General features: G+C 38.0%; 1 non-coding gene across 1 annotated transcript; it reads right to left on the reverse strand.

The window, feature by feature from the left end:
• Positions 1–11686: 11686 nt before the first annotated feature.
• Trnag-gcc (transfer RNA glycine (anticodon GCC)) lies at positions 11687–11757 on the reverse strand. Its single transcript has one exon. It is a non-coding gene; the product is annotated as a tRNA-Gly (tRNA).
• Between the last annotated feature and the right edge of the window lie 3091 nt (positions 11758–14848).

Here is a 14848-nt window from a genome sequence, read left to right on the forward strand (position 1 = left end):
TCTTTCCTTTTTTCTTTTCTTAGCAATGCAAAACGTCATGTACATCCTCTTACACTCCGTGGGAATCTAACCTTTGTTACTGCTGCTCGCTCTCGGACCGCTTTCCTCTTCGTCTCGAACAAAAGGAAGGGGTCACTGAACTCTCAGATTTTTTTTCTCTTCCTGTTTCTTTCTGCTTGATTTCTGTTGTTGTTTATTTTTACTTGTTTTGTTTGTTGGGGGTTGGATTTTTTTTGTAACTTTAGTTGAAGCAAGGGTTTCGTCCCTAAAAAAAAAAAAAAAAAAAAAAAAAAAAAAAAAACTTTTAAAGGGTAAATAACTTGTCCACTCCTGCCAACGACGGACGGTTATACTTTTTGTCCTTGAAGGGCTTTTGATCTATACGAAAAGAAAACAATCACATTGTCTTTGTTTTGTTTTGTTTTGTTTGAGTTTGCTTGTGTGTTTGTATTTGCTATACAGACGATGGTGGGTTGACGACCGAAGAGTTACCGACACGTTCATGAACTGTTATAGAAGGACATATAAACGTATTTATAATTTTATGGTATATACACAGTATTCATTTATTTATATGAATCATACAGATATACATAACAAATAAACAGAAGTTTATGTGTGTGTATATATATATATATATATATATATATATATATATATGTATTACTTATTCAAGTGAATCATATATATATATATGTATATATGATAGTGTCACCATGTAACCCTGTCGTTGTATTGACCGTCAGTGACCCTCCATATAATATGGCCAAAAAAAATAAAAATTGCTTAAAGCAGGGGATATAGTGTTGGAAAGAACATTATTTACACCTGCATACCAATCATATATTATCTTTCTGGTCTATTTTTCTTATTCTAGGACCTTGCTTACATGGTTGTGACAATATGATGAGGATGATGATGATTATTATGATGATGACGATGACGATCATGACGATCATGACGATAATGATGATGAAGAAGAAGAAGAAGAAGAAGAAGAAGAAGAAGAAGAAGAAGAAGAAGAAGAAGAAGAAGAAGAAGAAAAAGTTCAGCAAACATAATGGGAGACCTAAAGAGAGTAAACGCTTGACAACGAAATTCTTGCTGGTGAGCAAATGAACAAGCACATGGAATAAAAGAATTAGCAGCAATAACAACGAAAACGGCAAACCTGCAAGAAACGATTGCCTAAAAATTATGCGATAAGGAGAAAACGATATAACGCCTTTCTTTACTTTGTATACCCCCCGCCGTTCGCGGATGACGACTCGACGACCGTCGGTCGTAAACCGATACCGGTTTCTTCCACGCGCTGCCCAGTGTGATGTCATTTGTAACAGCGGGGTGGATTCTCTGATACGACCTCGTAGTGGCAAACGAACAACCGCCCTAAACCCTTAACCGCAGTAACATAAACCTACCCCCCCCCCCCCGACTCCTTCCGAGTTACATATCCATCTCAGCAGGAATTTTATGATGACGAGTTTCGTTAGTCCCCCCCCCTCCCTTACCCTCCCCCACCCCCCACCCCCCACCCCCAATAAAAATGAACTATTAAAAAAAATGATCAAATAAGTGCACATGTATACCTAAAACAGACAAACACAAATTGTAGTAAGGTTTCGCGCTTGACCGTTATACACAGTATGGGGAATTCTTTTTTTTTTCAGCGCCAGCTAATGACTAAGTACTACTACAACCGCATAATCCAAAACAATGACCATTGCCCTTATAAACAATACTATACTGCTACTGCCACTATTGCAACTGCTGCTACAACTGTACTCCCCACTCTTGTTGATTTACTGCCCCTTCCACTTCTGCACTTTATTTCTACTTCATCGATTTCCTTTAGAACTCTTCTTACATAACTATACAGTTACAGTGACGTATATACAACTACCTTTTCTACTACATGTATTAAGCATCTAGATGAAATACTTAATTTGCACCCATATATACTGACCACCATGCACTTTCTGTTGTCACAACAACCACCACTGTTTCAGAACAACATCTAGTAAGAAAACAAAATGAGTATGCACTTGAAACTCTATTACCAAACCCACTTTTAGTACAGCTCCTATAACAATACCAGTAATACCACCAGTCCACTGCTGTTACACAGTTATAGTATTTTCACCTCCTCTTCTTTTATATTTCTGCTTCACAATTGTGTTTATCATACTATTTCTACATTTTCTACAATATACTGAATGTTCCAGGGAGGGGGTTGATTTCAGAACAATCTATCCACCTATTACCACTTCTTCCGTTTTTCCAAAGAAAAGTTCTACTGCTATTAAAACCTCGGTTACTTTGTCACCCAATTCGATGGAAATTGTTTTTATGGCAGTTTTATTACGTTGTTAAAGGGATAATACAGTATTGGTGGAGATGAGATTTCGGCTTTAACTTTTTGCGAGATACCAAGAAAACACATCTGATATAGTATAGAAAATACCACTATAAGAGGAATTCAAAGTTTATTTGATGAAAATCGGGTTTGGAATGACAGAGACATCCAAAAACAAAGTAAAGCAAAGCGATCGTAATAAAGTGTGGGTCCCACACTTTAGAATCGCTCTTTTTTGGGATATCTCAGCCATTTCAAAACCAATTTTCATCAAATAAACGTTGGTTTCCTTGTAGAATTACATGCCCTTTCATATTTCATGAGAGGTTTCTCATTAAAATTATCCCACCAAAAAATGTTAGAAACCTAAAATTAGGTCTCAACCAAAACTATACGATCCCTTTAACAGCCGATGATGTGATGAATTGTTTTCATAAAATCATCAACTTTTATTAGTGTGATTGTAGTCAAACCATTTCACCTATCAAAGTCTTCTGGTGTTAGTTAAGATGTCTCTATGAGAAAAGAAATATCAAATGAGATTACGTTTGTATTCCCTCAATTCGGGCTCGAACCGCACACACGGCCTACTTATGATATCTAGGTCGGTCATTGCCAGTGACAAGTGCATGGAAAAAGTGCGTCGAACTTTACTGCCCACGATTTTGACAGCGAACAACTGTGAGAAACACGTTGGTCTGTCGATACGTTTCTCTCTTTAACAAAGGGTTTCGATACTTTCTTGGTATAAATTCTGTATTATGCTCCATTCGCCGTCATCAAAATAACATTTGAGTCACAACAACAATTTCATGCAACAACAATAAAGCAGAAATTAGAACGGAGGTCAATATATTCTACATCTAGAGATTGCTATCAGTAAAAGAAAAAAAAAAGTAGGGAGGGATGTACTTGTATTAGGTGTCACCATTCATTGGCACATTATTTCTGCATGAAAGAGGAAGTACGAGCAGAAATTGAATAACAACGCGGAAAGTTGATTTAGCCACCTTTAGAGGGAGCTGTTACTGAAAATTGAACAGCCTTTAATAGTAAGATTTTTGTTTAGTTGAGAGGAAGACGATGCGTTATCAATAGATATCGCAAAAGTACTCGCAGTTAATTACACCGTATGTTAAAGGCCATTTGCAAAACCATTTGCAGATGAAACAAAAACCCATCTTCAGTGCTCCAAAATAGTTCTAAAATGTGTGTTAGGGATAGAAACAACCAATGTAAAAAAGTCAAATATAATCAATGTTAAGTGAACAAAGTTATAATAAAATTGTTTTAGAATAAACCGTCTACCTGACAGTCAGGCCTTATTGAGAAAAATAGTGGTATCTCCTAATCTTTTAGGCTTTATTGCTAATCTTTTTATATGATAGGATGTTTTGTGATACAAATGACCCTACAGAACATCGTTATGCATACACAAATGTGACAACTCGAACATTTTTAAATCACTGCTCCCAGTGGTTAACAATTTCTTTAACATTGGTGACTGGTGATTCAATTTATTGTTGCGACTTTCAGCTTTGTACTTCCCTCTTGCCCGACTCTCACAAAATATCAACTTTCTTGTCCTGTGCTTTGAATCTATTTGTGTCATATATTTTTATTTGTCTCTTGTTCATCTTATCCGTCATTTTATCCTCTCCTCCATCTTTCTTTCGGTAGAGAGGGCAAACAAAGAAATGTAGATAAAAGAAGAAAATTTGCTGCGCGACAGACATTCTATATTAGCAGTTACAAATATTTATATGCGCATTGAAAAGAGTGACAGGCTGCAGAACAAAGATGCATAAAAAGGAAGAAGAGAGAAGCGCAGAGGAGCGAGGAAAGGAGAGAGAGAATATGAGAGAAGGATGTAGAAGATAGGAGAGACAGCGGATGATAATGAGAAGAGGAGAAAGAAAAGAAACAACAAAAGAGATGGGCATAAAGAGAATTAAAAGAAAAATCAAGCATAAAGAGAAAAGAAAAGCAAGTATAAAAAGGAAAAGGCAAGAGGATTAAAAAAAACAGACAGGTAGAGGAAAAGAAGGGAAACTGAAGAGAAAGGAAGGACGAAAGAGAAAAAGATATGAGGAGAGAAGAAAAAAAAAACAAGAGAGGACGTCCGTGTAGGGGTGGGCTGTAGATGGGGCCACAAGAAAAAACTTCTTCGCGTGCAAGCAGCACTCTCGTCGTTCAAGTTTACTTGAGGTCGCGAGAAGCCACTGCTCACCGTTAATGACATTCCCTTCTGATAGACAGCCAAAGCAGATGATCCACAATCTAGTTAATTCTGTCGTCTCCAGAGGAGTTGCTCTAACAGGTTTCTAAGAAATTTGAGGTTCAGCATTGAGGACAGTATTATTTTGCAACAAAAACCGTCTGTCACCGGTTATGAAGTCATAATACGGGAGATTCCTTCGCGATGAGTAAGGATGTTCATTTCTAATTTGGATTTGATTATGTAAAAGAGGGAAACATCTGTGAATTCAAACAAGGCGGAGAGAGAGGGAGAGAGAGAGATAAAAAAAGATACAATTATCGATCCGATGTGTGGATATTTTTGGCGTTTTTGCGCACATTCACATCTGGCGACGACGAGCGCCGCGTAACGATCACGCCCGTCCTTTGTGCCTTTCCATTTTCCTCAGCAAATACCGTATTTTTTCCCCTTTCAAGGAGTCAAATGCCGGTTTATTTTTCTTGCAAAAGCACAAAGAGACACATCGGTCCATGAACTCTGCGTCATGGCCTTTTATTTCTTCAGAATATATTTATGCAACCCTTCTTTTGTCATTTTTTTTTTCTTTTCATTGCGACGAACTTGTAGTTGGTCATGCGAAAGGTGTAAACGGCACTTGTAAATCGATGGTAGCCTCACAGCCTCTGTGCGAGCATCCAAGCTTGAAGAACTGTAGTCTATACATAAAAACTCTATCATCACCTATCGAATTCATGTACTTAATTACATATTCTCAAGGACAATTCTGCATGACATGTCTATACATGTACTCCAAATGCATTTTCTTCGTTAAACGACACGTCCTTTTGAGAGAAAAAAAAAAGCATCGTCTTTATCTATTTATTATTGGAGGGGGCTAGAGGGGGAAGGTTACGCACAGTCTGCGAAAACGACTACGATATCACGTGTTGTAACGCGGGCGGGGGCAGTCACCTCCTTGGTTTATGTTGTGTACAATAACTACGGTTTTTCTGCGAACATGTTGAGGACACATAATATTACGAATAATATTTGGCGTTGAAGCCTCTGAACTCTGATATAACAATCGTACCAGGTGCGCAGAGAAAATAGAAGACTGCACGAGATAAATTGCAACAACATGTATACAAAAATTGTATGTATCTTTCTTTCTTTTTTTTTTTTCAAGACGTTGAGCATGTGTTGCCCTTTAAATTTTCATTATGCTCGCCTCGTAATTAAGATGGACTTTATATCAATGATTATGTAGGTAAATCTACTCGGGACACTATCAATGTGCAGCTGCATTATATTTAGGCTTATTTACGTTTACATTCGATCTGTAGCAGAAATTCAATGGTAAAAACCCCTTTAGGGATATGAAGCAGAACTACAATGTACAATCATAGTGTGCATGTCTGTATGCATGTGTGTGTGTGTGTGTATGTGTGTGTGTGTGTGTGTGTGTGTGCGTGTGTGTGTGTGTGTGTGCTCGCGCGCGCCGCACGCGATCGTCGCTTTTATGTGAATAAACAGCCTGATAGTGTTTGTGTTAGATTAGCCTGATAGTGTTTGTGTTAGATTAACTAGAGGTAAACATGATGGAAATTATTTTTCTTTTCTTTTCTTTTGAAAAAAAAAGTGTGTTCGCACGGACATTGATGATAGTAATTTGTGTTATTGCATAGACCAGAATATCACTGCGATATCGCTTTAAACAGTTACCGGTTGATATTGATGATATGTATTTATGTTATACAACGTTTATGTCATAAACAACTTGAAAAACGTTCTTGGTGGAATGACCGCTAGGTCTTTGGCTCTTATCACCCTTCAATTGCTATGCAATGTTCCTGAACACAGCGAGAGATACAGAGAAAGGCGGGTGGGGGGGGGGGGGGGGAGGTGGGGGAGTGATGGAGAAGTCCATCTCAAGTTTGAATTCCTGGAAGGTGGTCAGTCAATTTTTGGCTTGACAGCAATGCCGAACTTGACCAACGTTTCCTCATACGCAGCGGTCACTGACCCGACCCTCCGGAGTCATTTAATTCCACTTAGCCCGAAACGAGAGGGATCAAGGGACTTCTCTCTCCCTCCTCTCTCCCTCGCGCTGTTGAAAAACATACTCAAACTTGCACGCGACGAAATTGCAATAATGCTACGTCACCAACCAAGAAATTTGAACGTGTTTTCTTACCTCACATCACATAATTAGTATAGATTCTTGTTGTTGCTTTTCTTTTTCCCCACTTGAAGATCATCGGGGTCAGCGGACGCCTCAGCAATTAGTCCTTGAAGTGGGCAACCTCTCCCGCTGACAAATTTAGCTTTGCTGAATGTTTTTCTCTTTTTTCAATCTAACACACTTGTTTTTTCCCGATCTTGTTTACCCAAATAGTCAGGGGCTGTTTCCCAAGTCAATCATTTTCGCGCGAACGAACCTTCTGTATGCGAGAAAAACGCTCTACGACGGTATAGTGACTCACAATCTAGCGCGCAACTGTGCGTTGCTACCAAAGAGATCTTTTTCTCTTTGGTTGCTACCCTCGTGGGTTTCCGCATCAGCTCATAAATATAGGAGATACAGTATTATTCGAAAATACAAACATCCAAATAAAATGACGTGCAGGAGTTGGCACTGGCACCATGTTTTTAAAATAGATAGATGCATCGTATCTCGAACTACTAGTAGCTTTTTTGTGTATTTATAGGGACTACGAAAACAATGTGACAATGCGCGCGGAAATTAAATAGGCCCTGCACGTACTTCATCCCAACTCCCACATCTCATATTTTCATTTGAAAACTCAATTGAGAAGTAATCATTATTTCATACTGTTGATGTCTCCCACTTTTAGCATTAGCAATACCATAAAATAATATGCATATATTTTCATATAATGATGATGATGAGATTATTCAATTCATCTTGGAAACATACAAACGTGTTGAATACCTAGTTTGCTGGTGAGATCTGAATCGAACACTAACAAGTTGATCGATGATACAAAAATAATGTTTGACCTACTATCATTGCAATCCTACCAGATAGTGCAATCTGATAAATTCTATTTGTTCGTCATAATTGTTTTATGTGAGTGTACGTATGTATGTACTGTGAATCGATAATGACGTACAAGTGCAGTGTGAAATAAAAGAATACACGAGCTATGCCAAGATGTTATTCTAGATTTGAATAATCACTTAGGTTGATTATTACTATAGATTTAAAAGAGAAGTTTCCTTAATGAAACGGAAATTGGGCAAAGCCAGGAATACAGATGTGGCGGACATTTAGATGACTATGTGAAAGTTGCTCGTTGGAAAATCAACAACAACGTAATTATTCCGGTTAAAGATGACGACACATTATACCTCTGTTGGAAATTGTGAGAACCGACGTTATTGGTCATTTTCAGCGAATGACTTAGTCTCTTCCAGGAACGCATGATTGTTACCCATAGTGAATATCATTATCTATCTGTTACTATAGAACGCATATTCTGTTCTCGATTGAACTAATTGCTTCCAACGCCAACTCTCGGCGGTGCTTCGATTATACCGAGGTATCGAAAAAAAGAAGTATTTCAGAGATGACCTTGTGTTTTGTTCACTTACCCGGAAACTCAGCACGCCCGTCACTGCGAGCGTTTTGTTGAGTTGACAATCACGACAATACAGGTTTGGACAAACACGTAATCTGTTGTTGAACGGGATACGATTTTTTTTCTTTTCGTTGTTGCTGTTAATTTTGTTGAATATGTAAAACTTATTTGGCGCTTATTTAACACACAATGTTTTTGATGCGCTGTCAAAAGAGGTCGTTGACACACTACATGACGTAATTATTATCATCCTGGTGAGAAGCCGTTCAACTCGATGACAAATATCAATACTCCATACTCAAAAAGATATGTTTGCACTCACAGAAAGAAAAACAACAACAGAAACAGCTAAATAAATGAACGTTTCTCCCTCATTTGTACTAAGAAGAAGGCAGTGATTTCGAGGAGAAAATAAAACATGCTCTTCAGAGCAGGTCCACCTAAACCGAGAGAAAATGAAAAACCCAAATATATCATATTTCTTGTTTTGCCACCAAATTTTTGCTGAATTTCCTCTACATTTAACGTTTAACCTGAGGGGCCCACATTCTACAAGCTTTATCTTTTTAGTGGGTCCCTTTATTTTTCGAAGTTTGCGTATTGTTATGTCGTCTTTATCACGTCAGTTCTCATGACAACGTATTATTACTACAAGGTTCGACAATTATTTTCTTCTCAGTTTACTTTGTTTTGCTTATGCAACCTTACTCGCTGTTACCAAGGAAAGTGAAATGCCTTTGTTCTTTTCGAAAAATGAAATAGAATTTGAATTGAATTGAACTGAATTGAACGTAAAAGAAAATCTTAGTCTTGGGCAATCGCAAATATTGACTTGAAATGAAATTAAACAAAAATTATGTAACAGAGTCTGATACTCTTGTAACATTGTAACATGTAGAATCGAAAAAACAACAACACAATTTCATTGCATCACCATCAACACATCCCTCATTATACGTGGCCTTATTCCCTAGAATCGCAATTTTCTTCTTTGTTTTCCCCGAAGTTCTGTATGTATCCAAGGATAGATGGGTTTGTTTGTTTTCCCCCTTTTTTTAAATTCTTCGAATAAATGCAATAGCAAATACACGTGCTCATAATCTATACAATGCCAAGACAATACATCAGACAATGTGAAATGTTCTCCCATATTGCCCTCAACTTTCTATCCATAATTTTATATATATAATTTGCCGCATTTTAGCACATGTTTTATTTCCTGCATCTGTCAATGTTTCTCTTTTTCTATCCTTCCCGCAACTCCCCTACCCCGAACTTCTTTCTATCCCTGCTTTTCCCCTTTTCTATTTCTTCAAGGAGATGGCTAGTAACCGATCAGTGGGAATCAGTGGGAATGCTGGGGGATGATTGTTCCAATCCTTGTGGGATTCATTTAAGAGTACATTATATATCTACTGTTGTGTGAAAATTATTTGCTTCAGAACGGTCTCATATTCAAGTAATGTGCAGTTTAATGTCCTGTCACTGACCATGCAGGCACGCTAACCTGGAAACATTAAACTGCATATTACTTAAATATGAGACCATTCTGAAGCAAATAATTTCCACACAACAATAGATACATAATGTACTCTTAAATGAATCCCACAAGGATTGGAACAATCATCCTCCAGCATTCTCACTGATTCCCACTGATCAGTTACTAGCCATCCCCTTTAATTGCTTCTTCCTCTCTCTTCCTCCATCTCTCTCGTGGGGGGGGGGGATATAAAGGTCTTCTATATATCTATCTTTATATTATTCATCTCTATCTGTGTCTCTATTATTCATCTCTCATTCTCTATCCCTACTATTCATCTCTATTCTGGATCAGTATCTTTCGTGTGTTTTTTTTTTTTCATTTTGTTGTTGTTGTTGTTGTTGCTGTTTCAATATGATTTATTTCTCCACTTGTATTTGTATAAAAGAAATCAGTATGACAATACCACAAATTTTCACATGAACATTTGAAATATATGCTCTCATCTGAGTTTGCGCCTCGTTTTGTTCCTTCTTGTTCTCCAGCCCATTTTTGTCGTCGATTTTTAACCCTTGTCTCTTCTTCTTGTCCCATCCTTCTTTGTTGGGTCACAGCCAACCTCCTCACGCGCGAACACTATAGAGGTCGTGTATTCCAGCAGTTTCAATGCAAAGGTGTGAGATGTGCTATGGCCATGAAATGCGCCTTGTCAATTTGCTGTCATTGAACTCGAAAAAAAAAAAAGCGATGGCGCCTCGAATCGACGTAAATAGTTTAATACCAGTACGTGTGGTGTTGCTGGCCTGCCACCGGCCAGTAACCTTTTGCAAGATGAAATTGTCACGCAAGACTTAGGCATAGTGGTTGACGCGTGGGCGCGTGGCGTGCGTGCGTGCGAGTCCGTGACTGTGAGGTTCGGTAAAATCCTACCGTGTTAACAAACATTGTCTTTTCGGGTAATAATGAGAGATGTAATAATAAAGTATTGCCTTTTAACCCTACTGGTGAGGCTGTATGAGAAAGGAACCTATTCGAAGTTCACACTCAGCTTTCATGACTTCCATGAATTGAGAAAAAAAAACAAACGGGCAACCTTTCAATGAGACCGTGGCAAATGAACAGTAATAACAAAATCATGATGATGATAAACTGGTGAATATGAATCATAATCTTCAGCATACATATCATCATCGTAAAAAATTATCGCAGTCTCAATTTATGTATAAACAGCAGATGTGATAGATGTTGTTTTACTCAACGCTCAGAAATGCACAGTGGTAATCTGACTATTACGAGAGTCTAAAAATTTACAATCTGAAATTAGTTTCAATAACACTTTTTCAGGCGTATCTCAAAGAGCGCAGAGATTGATTTGTTTACCACTGAAACTCGAGGTATAGGCACTTATTATGTGATACAAGAGCTGCATGAATAACGCCCTCTACAGGGCACTACCACGACCATTCTTTCCTCTTGAGTGTGTGTTTGAAATATTTTCTTTGTGTGTGTGAAATTTTCGCTTCAATTGAAAGAGTCCATAGAGGAAGCAACCTTAATAATTCCAAGAGCAAGTCCGTAAACCTCACAGGACAGTATTCAATGACGAGCCTTCCTTCACCTTTTCACAATATTCGTTTTGATTTAAAAGATAAAAAATGGTGGTAGTTTAACTCATTGCATTGCACTCTTGTAATATGATCATAAGTTTTTATGAAAGTTCGTACAACAAGTAGACCCTAGTGATCAAAATGGTAGCATCCGTTATATCTGTGTATGCTGATTAAATCACTTAACGTCTAACACCAGGGTTAAGGTATAAAAATCATTACTTATCGTTATAAATAATTATCGTTTATCCTTTGCACAGTCGAATGTATGCCTATGATAATTCCTGATTTATTCTGTGTTATATTCTGCAGGAAAAAGAGAATGAAATAATAAATTGAATTGAATTATTGAATTGAGTTATCGAAATATAGCCTACATATTTAGCATAAAACGGAAAGAACAAATAAATAACAGTTGGAGTATATAGGAGCAAAACAGTTTGCATTGGCCGGGAATCGAACCCGGGTCGCCCGCGTGGCAGGCGAGCATTCTACCACTGAACCACCAATGCTTACATAGTGAACGATTAGAGCTAGAGATTAACTCTTTATCTGCTACGTTCGCACGCCCGACTCGGTTGACGGCGTGCCCTCTTCACATAATATTTTGTTCAAACGCACAAACCCGCCCAAACCGATCGATAGATCGCCAAATGCCACAATACAATGAAAACACTTCCCACGATTCCTGTCTTGTCCACAGTCTACAGTCATGTATTGACCGATTCGGGTTCGTTGAGGGCAGCAGACATTTTATGGCAATGGGCGCAGCCATGAGCTCAAATTGCGGTGTCTCAGCCGACCCCCCCTGCTCTCCCCCACCCCACGGGCAACATGTTTATCGCGCACTTGTAACAAAGGTTCGCGCACTAAGCAAGCATTCGCGCAGTCAGTACGAGACGCCCATTGGCTAAAACAACCATGCATCAGTTTCTCATTAAGCGCGCGTGAGAGGGGTGGGGAGAGAGAAGGGGGGGTCGGCTGAGACACCGCAGTAATGGCGCTGCCCATGCCAAAAATACACATAACGCGTCACAGAATCGGTCAATACAAATGTAGTTGCATTTCATGTGGTGATAGACTAAAGTGGTGACCCCCGGATTTGCGAGTAAATTCTAAATTTTCTTTCGGGCACTGTGCAACAGTCATGCCTCTGCAATAATGTAGGTATTGGTCACGTGAAAGAAACAAAAAATAATCATAGATTTGTCATACAATTTATATGTCATCTTCTCTACAACTATTTTTCTTTGCTCATTACAATAACATGTTCTTGCTAACGAAAATTACAAAATGTTACAAGAATTGAAAAAAAAAAAGAAGAGTATTTTCCCGAAGCATAACTATACGTTGCTGTCGCAGAATGATGTGGCACACAGGGGGTTTACATCCATGGTACATAAAGAGTTAATTGATCCATGAACCCTCACTCATGGAATAAAAACACAACACTGTCGCTATGTTTGGCTCACTCTCTAGGTTTTATGAATGTGATGACATCAAAAATTTTGATTTGTTTTGTTTTCTGGATGGATTTTCTTTTTCATACAAAAATTAATCCAATACCAGCCAGTTTCTCATCGCAATCTTTCGATACATGTCACGTTTTCATTTCCCACCATCAGATGGCGCTCTATCACATCAGGTCGCGGTCCTGACTGTCAGTTGAGTATTTTTAGTCCTGCGTTTCTTTGAAAGTAGGCCATACTTCGGATTGTGTTATTTACAAGAACAAAGCTAACAAACAAAAGACTAGTGTTTTAGGAGCCTGCAATAAATTTAGATAACAATTATTATGCTTCAAGTGACTTGTATCAGCAGTACAAGTTGAAAGAGCCTAAAACTTTGGTTTTCTGTCCGAAATGTGCCACACTCAAATGATTCCAAATGGTTTTAAAGGGAATGGCTAGTAACTGATCAGTGGGAATCAATGGGAATGTTTGGGGATGATTGTTCCAATTCTTGTGGGATTCATTTAAGAGTACATTATATATCTATTGTTGTGTGGAAATTATTTGCTTCAGAACGGTCTCATATTCAAGTAATGAGCAGTTAAATGCCCAGTCACTGTACAGGTATGCTAACCTGGAAACATTACACTGCACATTACACTGCATTACTTGAATATGAGACCATTCTGAAGCAAACAATTTCCACACAACAATAGATATATAATGTACTCTTAAATGAATCCCACAAGGATTGGAACAATCATCCCCAGCATTCCCACTGATCAGTTACTAGCCATCCCCTTTAATGGCAGAGATTCAAATAAGAGTTACTAATTATTTTAGCAGCAGCAATGACAGAGAAAAAAGTCATTATCCTATAAGGTGCATAAAAGCGCGTTAGAACCAACAAACCTAATTCAAGCACGGACATTGATAGGTATTATACACGTTATACACGATGACGAAACATTACACGTGATGATTTGTATAAAATATCTCTTTTATTGGTAAAAATAAAATAATCCCAAAATGTCGATTTTGTTTTGGTTTTTTGTTTTTTTGTTTTTTTTTATATAGTTGCAAGCCCAATCTTGTGCCCTTCTCAGTACGATGATTCGGAGTTGTAGGACCTACGTGCTCTATAATGCTCCTTCAATGGCCATGGACCCATCTTTACACTTGTATAATTCAAACAAACACCGTTGGATACTGATAAGAGAACATCTGTTACGTTTCCCTCCAAGCAAGGAGGAGGGAAAGATGTCATACTTAGGACGGATTTGTGAGAATCACATGTCAGCACAGTGGAGGCCCAAATCTCTTTAGGTAGTCTTTTATTAGGGTCTAATGTTGACATCCTGGGTCTAGATAATGAAAACGTGCACGCATGCATACACGGCACATGCTTATCATACAGTAATGAAACGTGATAGGTAGGGCATTGTACTATGCATGCATACATATAGATATAACATGACGAGTATGATTACAAAACTAGTTAAGCGCCACTTTTAAACATTAAAGTAAAGTCCGTAATCAGATGGCGCAAAAGTAAAGTCTGTCATCAGATATAGCAAAATAAAACGTTTCAGTGATATCTCACATGTAACATAACAAGTGATGTACTTGAAGTTATGATGATTCCATATTTTCTTCTTGGTTTCTTTGTTTGTTTGGGGTTGTTTGTTTGTTTGTTTGTTTTTGGCAGCTTTCCTCGCAGCAAATATCTCAACTTTAATAGCAAGCACGACAAGAATGGAGTAACTCGTTTTGCGGCCAAACTGTTAATATATACGAAGGCCCTACGAACAATATTTATACATGCAAAAATACACCCATACCAGGGAGATGAGACGACAATAGATACATACATACACAGACCTAAATACGTACTGACATATACATGCGTACTTGCTTATAGGCCGAGCTGCGGACGAAGACATATTGGTTTATTGTATTCCAATCATTATCTGTATAACACGTGTGTACCTTATTTTCTGTTTTCCTGTGCAGCAATGTTTTACAATTTATATCCTATCTAACCTATCAGATTTTGCCTTTGTGTCATTTGTATATTTGTGTGTATTTGGCTGGATTTTTTCTTTTAATTTAAAATCATCCAAAATTTCATTTTATTCCATAGCGACCACGT

Source organism: Diadema setosum, chromosome 10 (genome assembly GCF_964275005.1).
Source record: "Diadema setosum chromosome 10, eeDiaSeto1, whole genome shotgun sequence".
NCBI classification, from domain to species: domain Eukaryota; kingdom Metazoa; phylum Echinodermata; class Echinoidea; order Diadematoida; family Diadematidae; genus Diadema; species Diadema setosum.